The sequence below is a fragment of the Cebus imitator genome, unplaced genomic scaffold (assembly GCF_001604975.1).
Source record: "Cebus imitator isolate Cc_AM_T3 unplaced genomic scaffold, Cebus_imitator-1.0 Scaffold517, whole genome shotgun sequence".
NCBI classification, from domain to species: Eukaryota; Metazoa; Chordata; class Mammalia; order Primates; family Cebidae; genus Cebus; species Cebus imitator.
Window position 1 is genome coordinate 137,289 of NW_016107832.1, and position 6,297 is coordinate 143,585.

A 6,297-nucleotide genomic window follows, 5' to 3' on the forward strand; every position below is an offset into this window, starting at 1 on the left:
GGAGGTGGGACCGAGGGGCGGGGCTGGGGCGGTGGGGAAAGGCAGTAGGTGCAGAATATAGACCCTGGGCAGTTGTGTTTTGTGGGTTGGTTGGTTTGGATTTTTCTTCAAACTGTGCCTTTTGTTTTCTGTAGGCCTTTCCTGTGCTTATGCTCTGTGGGAACTGGCACTGCAGAAGGAGGCAAAGGTTAAAACGAGGAGGCAGTTGGAGGGTCAAGGACAAAAACCCAGGATTTGGAGCCCCAAATACTTGGCCAGCGGGAAGTGCTCCATAAACCCTTTTAAGGTCCTGGAGAAAGATTCGCGCAAAAAGAGGTGTGTGGGGTGATGGGAGTGTTTTGTCATGAAAAGAACCAACGTACATTAAGGAAGAAATGAAAGAGGAAATTTTAAAGTGCTAATAACACAGTCTTGTCTTGTGTCTATCTCTGATCTGGGTAAAATGTATACTCATCTGCCAATTTTTCTTTGTCTTCATCTCCGAAAATTTAATAGTGAGCTTCTCCCCTTGACCTCATCACTCTGCTCTCCCCTGGCGAGCTCACCTATTCATTCCCACCGCTTCAGCTGGCGTAGATATTACAGTGATTCCAAATCAACATCTCTATCACAAATATCTCTCCTTAGCTCCATGGCTGCATTTCTGACTACCTGCTAGGCGTTTATTTCCTGTGGCATTTCAAACGTAATATGGCCAAAATGGAATTCATCCTTTTTTCCCCAAATTCTGCACCAGTTCCTCCAGTGACACCTGACTGAGTGGCAATGTTTTGTAAACTGCCTGTCACAAAGCAAATGCAAAGTATGATCACCATTCTTTTCCTTTAACCCAATCAGAGATGCCTCCCATCCCGACCACCTCCTTTAAATGTCCAAAATTCCCATTCCTGATCCCCTTATTCTATTCTACTTTTTATATCACCTTCTAACATACTATACAATTTACCTATTTATTATGTTTGTTGTGTTACTGTTTACGTCTGTCTTTTCCCACTGGACTGTAAGCTCTGAGAGGACAGAGATATCTCTGTACCTGAAAGTTTAACTGTCATGTGGTGGGCATTCAATAAATGCTTGTTGAATGACAAATGAATGGATTACGGAAAAGAAGTGGGAGGGTATCCCTATTTGAAAGGATCTCTACAGAGAGTCCTTTCAATATTTTAAATTGGGTTCAAAAATCCCTATGGACTTGCGTGTACTGTCACATTTTGACAACCTTTTGATTGCAAACATTTTCTGATATGCTTGAGCTTCCTCAAAGCTGGAGGAAACAAATAAAGAAAATAAAGAAAACATCTCATTGGCTGGGCATAGTAGCACATGCTTGTAGTCCTAGCTAGTCCTAGCTACTTGGGAAGCTACAGAAGGAGGATTGCTTGATCCCAGGAGTTCAAGGCTGCAGTGAGTCATGATTATGCCACTACACTACAGCCTGAGTGACAGAGCGAGACCCTTTCTCTAACCAAAAAAAAGTAGAAGACATCTAAGATTCATCATATTTCCTCAACTTTACTTATATAATTTTTGTCCTAGATCTCATTTTCTAAACCTTTAGTCATAGTCATTATTTTTTTCTGGGCCTTCTCCAATTTCTTCACCTCTAAGCCAAAATTTTACACAGTACTTGATCGATGTCAAGTGCCATATAATGTATTCCTTACAAATGTAGTTCTGTTTATAAACTTCACAATCAGGAAGAACCAGGAGATAACTCTCTGTAGTTGACAGGAAAGTGCTTCCTTCTCCACCCCTGGGAGGTAATAAGATCGAAAAGATAGTTGACCAAAAAAATATCTTAAAACTTTGTTTTAGCTAAGGTAATTATCAAATTGAAATTAGCCTTTTCAGATTCCCTGTTAAATTACCCCTTCTTCAAGACCAGCCTGGCCATCATAGTGAAACCCCATCTCTACTAAAAATACAAAAAAAAAAATTAGCCGGGCGTGGTCATGGGTGCCTGTAATTCCAGCTACTCAGAAGGCTGAGGCAGGAGAATCGCTTGAACCCAGGAAGCGGAGGTTGCTGTGTGCCAAGATTGCACCATTGCACTCCAGCCTGGGCAACAAGAGCGAAACTCCCATCTCAAAAAAAAAAAAGAAAATTATCCCTTCTAATATCAATTTATCTGAAGCAGAAAATGATTAAGAATTTTCTTATAAGACCTGAGATCTGGTTATTTTCCTTTAAAATGATGAGGTTATAGGAAAAAAGAGAAATTCAGTAATGAATCTGGTATTTGTATAAACCACCAATGCATTATCCTGGTCTTCAGGGAGGTCACCCATGTCCAGATATTGAGTTCTGTTTTCTCTCTTGCCCTCTTAAGATGCATTTCTCACCTCTTCTTTTTTACCTCTTTACCCATATAGTGAGTCCAAGAGAAACTAGCCTAGTTTCACATTTTCTGGAAATACATGATTAAATTATGTTCAGGGACTGAGATTTTAATTGTCTTTTCTGTAGTTTCCAACCTGAAGGGAAGCCAAGGTATTCATAGTCACAGTTACCAAGGACTGTATCATTCAAATAAGTACCCAGGGTCCACTCACACACAGTACTGTAAGTTGCAGATAATCCTAAATATGCAAGGTACAGCTAGTGGTAGATCTGGTTTCATGAGCTCCTAGAACAAAAGTCAAACCTTATGAGAAAGCACATTTAAATTTCTAAGTGACCCCAGAAGTGCTGTTTGTTTTTCCAAAGAAAGAGCTATTTTCCATATGCACCTTGGATAAGTAATGTGGATGTTATTAAAGGTGGGGATAATGGTCTTTAAAGCATTTCCTACTAAGGTGTTATTTGTGAAGACTCATTACATTTCCCAGGCTAGTTCATCGAATAGAGAAAGCACTGCTATCCCAGACTTGTCTTGACTTTGTTATATGCCACCCAACTCCATGAATATCTTCACACACTACTTATTCACATGTCCATTACCCGTGCAGATTCTCCCTCTATCTGGCACACCCTGTCCTTTCCTACGTTGTTCAAAATTCCACTTTGTCTAGGAATATGCTCCCGACTATTATAGATATTTATAAAAGGTACATATCTAGTGGAGGCACAAAACCTTTCTTCAAGCTATTTATATTTTGTTCAACCTCTCTGGGTAACACATTCTAGAAGTTTACTACCTGCTGAGTAAACTAGTGCTTTCAATATTGAAATCGTATCCTGTTTACTTTTTTTCTTTGCCAAAGTGGTATGAGCTCATTGTAAGACATTCAAACAAACAAACAAACAAACAAAAAGTATTTGTCTTGAAGCGTTAAATGTACCTTGGTATTTTAAGTTTTGAATCTTAGTAAACAGAACTGTGGTTTGTGGGTAACACCCCCCATGGGCACTGAGGAAGGAGAACTGTGCAGACCCCAGGCACAGTTAGTGCCTGAAGCATAACTCACTGCTTACTATATCTAGCTTATATATATAATCATATTTAGTCCCATATAATCTTTCTATATAATTATATAGGTATTGTAGTCGGAGCTGTACTGACACATTTAGTGCTGATTTGTATAATCCTTCCATATAACCACATAGTAGTTTGTAGTAGGAGGAATGCCTAGAGCAGTCACAGAACAGAAGCAGTACGTGGGAGAACAGCCAGACCAGGGCAAGAACCAAAGATCCAGGCAGTGTCGTCCCTGCCTGAAAGGGCAGACGCTGTATGGCAGGCTTGGAACAAGAGCCCCTCCTCCTGATAAAGGAGTTGTAGTACCTTGCATCCAGTTTCTGTGGAAAGTAGGCCTCAGGCCTGAGATCCTGCAAATAACTGAGGAAGAAGAACCCCTCTGGTGTGAACAGTCACAGCCGCTGTACACCCTGTCAGTCTTTTCTCGCTTCTGTGCTAGCTCAAATCATCCTCCCATAAATATCTTAAGAGAAGAGCACAAGTCTGTCAGCTCCCACTGCATTGGCTTACAGTATCCTTCTATTAGAAAGCCTTTGAAGTCTCCAGCCCCCAGATAAGAAGTATTGCGCACGACACCTGTTGCACACAGCCCACCTCCTTGCCTCAGTGACCTAATGGGGGTGGACCCCTTTTCTGTACATGACCCTCTATTACTGTGCATGGCACGGCCCCCTACTGCACATGGCCCACCTCTCTGCCCAGGTGACATCATGGGGTGGCCCCCTTGCTTGTGACTCACGTGATTATGTATGCCCTATCACTAAGCCTATAGATGATGACCTCACTTACGACCCTTCCCCCTGCTTGTACCCAACAAATACAGACACTTCTGGGCATTCAGGGCCTCGCCTGTCTCCGTTCATAGGTGGTGTGGCCCCCCCGAGTCCAGATGCTCTTCACCAGTTCTTCAGTGTCCTGTCTCTTTACTTCTCAGATCCTGCAACTCAGCACAGCATAAGGGACACCCCACGACCCTGTGGGGCCAACAGCCCTACAGTGGTTACATGATTCATATCTTTAAGATTTGTTTATTTGCTGGATGATTTATACTACAGTGTTTTAAAACCATATGCTCTGGAATCATATTGGGTTTGAATCCTTGCTTTTCCTGTTCTACCTCTGAGAGACTGGAGAAGCTACCTAATTTCACTGCACCTCAGTTTTCTCATCTGTAAAGTGAGGATAATAACAGTATTTACCTGCCTAGGTTGTTATCAGGATTGAGTGAGATAATACATATAAAGTGAACAGAATAGTATTACACATAGTAAACACTAAATAAGTGTTAGCTATTGTTGTTGCTACTGATTCTTCTAGCTATTTTTCCAAGCTAAAGAGGCTCCTTACCTTTTTAGTCTTTCTTAAAACATCAGTTGCTTCTCCCCTTTGATTATTGCTCTTCTCTGAACCATTTCCTGATCTACTAATATCTCTTTTAGGGTTTCATTACCACATCTGCACAAAGTGGCCTAGGTTACTTGTATGAGGTTAGTATGATTATTCATTTCAAATAGCCTTCCTAGCTGGGCACGGTGGCTCACGCCTATAATTCCAGTACTTTGAGGGGCTGAGGTGGGCAGATTACTTAAGGTCAGGAGTTTGAGACCAGCCTGGCCAATATGGCAAAACCCATCTCTACTAAAAAATACAAAAAAATTAGCCAGGCGTGGTGGCAGGCACCTGTAATCCCAACTACTTGGGAGGCTTAGGCAGGAGAATCACTGGAACCTGGGAGGTGGCGGTTGCAACGAGCCAAGATTGCACTGCTGCACTCCAGCATGGGTGACAGAGTGAGACTCTGTCTCAAAGAAAGAAAAAAATAATCAAATAGACTTTTTGAGCACATTGGGTTGGTCTGTTCAGCAAATAAACTGAAATTTATCCAATAGTCCCATAGACCGTTAATTTTGATAAACATAGAAATTGACCCTTCTGGTCTTAAAGTTTGAAATGTATATTTGTTTGATCTGAGTTCCTTCCTCAGGAAAGAACCTTCAGGCCCCTCAAAAAAAAGCATCAAAGAACTAAAATTCACCAGACTATCACATCAGATGTGGGACCCCTCATTCATCATGATCGCTTCCTTGCCTCTCCCTACTTCTTATTTTCTTATCTATTATTGCATTTCTTCCCTGCTATGTAAACCCCTAGTTTTAGTCGGTCAGGGAGATGGATTTGAGACTGAGCTCCCATTTCCTCAGCTGCAGCACCCGATTAAAGCTTTCTTCCTTGGCAGTACTCATTGTCTCAGTGATTGGTTTTGTGTGCAGCGAGCAGCAAGATCTAGACGGAACCCCGGTACTTCAGTAACAAAACTGTGAAAACCTCAGCATCCTATTCTTTGTTCCACGTGAATATAAGCATTTCCTTTACTACTGCCTTTGGTCCAAGTCTCTTTACACCTTCTCTTCTTTGGCACTCCCACAGCTTTGATATTATGCATATAGCTCACAAATATAGCTGGTCCGGTCTTGACTACTGAACTGCAGAGCCACGTTTCTAAGTGCCTATGTTGACATCTGTTCTTGGATATTCTACCAGTGCCTTAAATCCAACCTGTACATAGTTGAGCTCTACTTTCTAACTCCCACATTAATGCTACTGACAGCCCGCTCTTTTCCAGTTATCCAGGTTCAAGCCTTTGGAGTCATCTCTCAGTTCTTCTTCCTCAGGCACTCTCCACTCACCCACCAATCAATTCCAAGGCAGATTAATCCTACCTCTGCATTGGTTCTTGCATTCAACTTTCCATGTGCATTCCTACTGCATCTGCTAAATTAAGACCTCATTACTACTTTTCAGCAAGATGACCTTTCTAACCTCCTAACTGGCCTCCCTAGTACTTATCTCTCCTCTTTTTTCTTTTCTTTTCTTTTTTT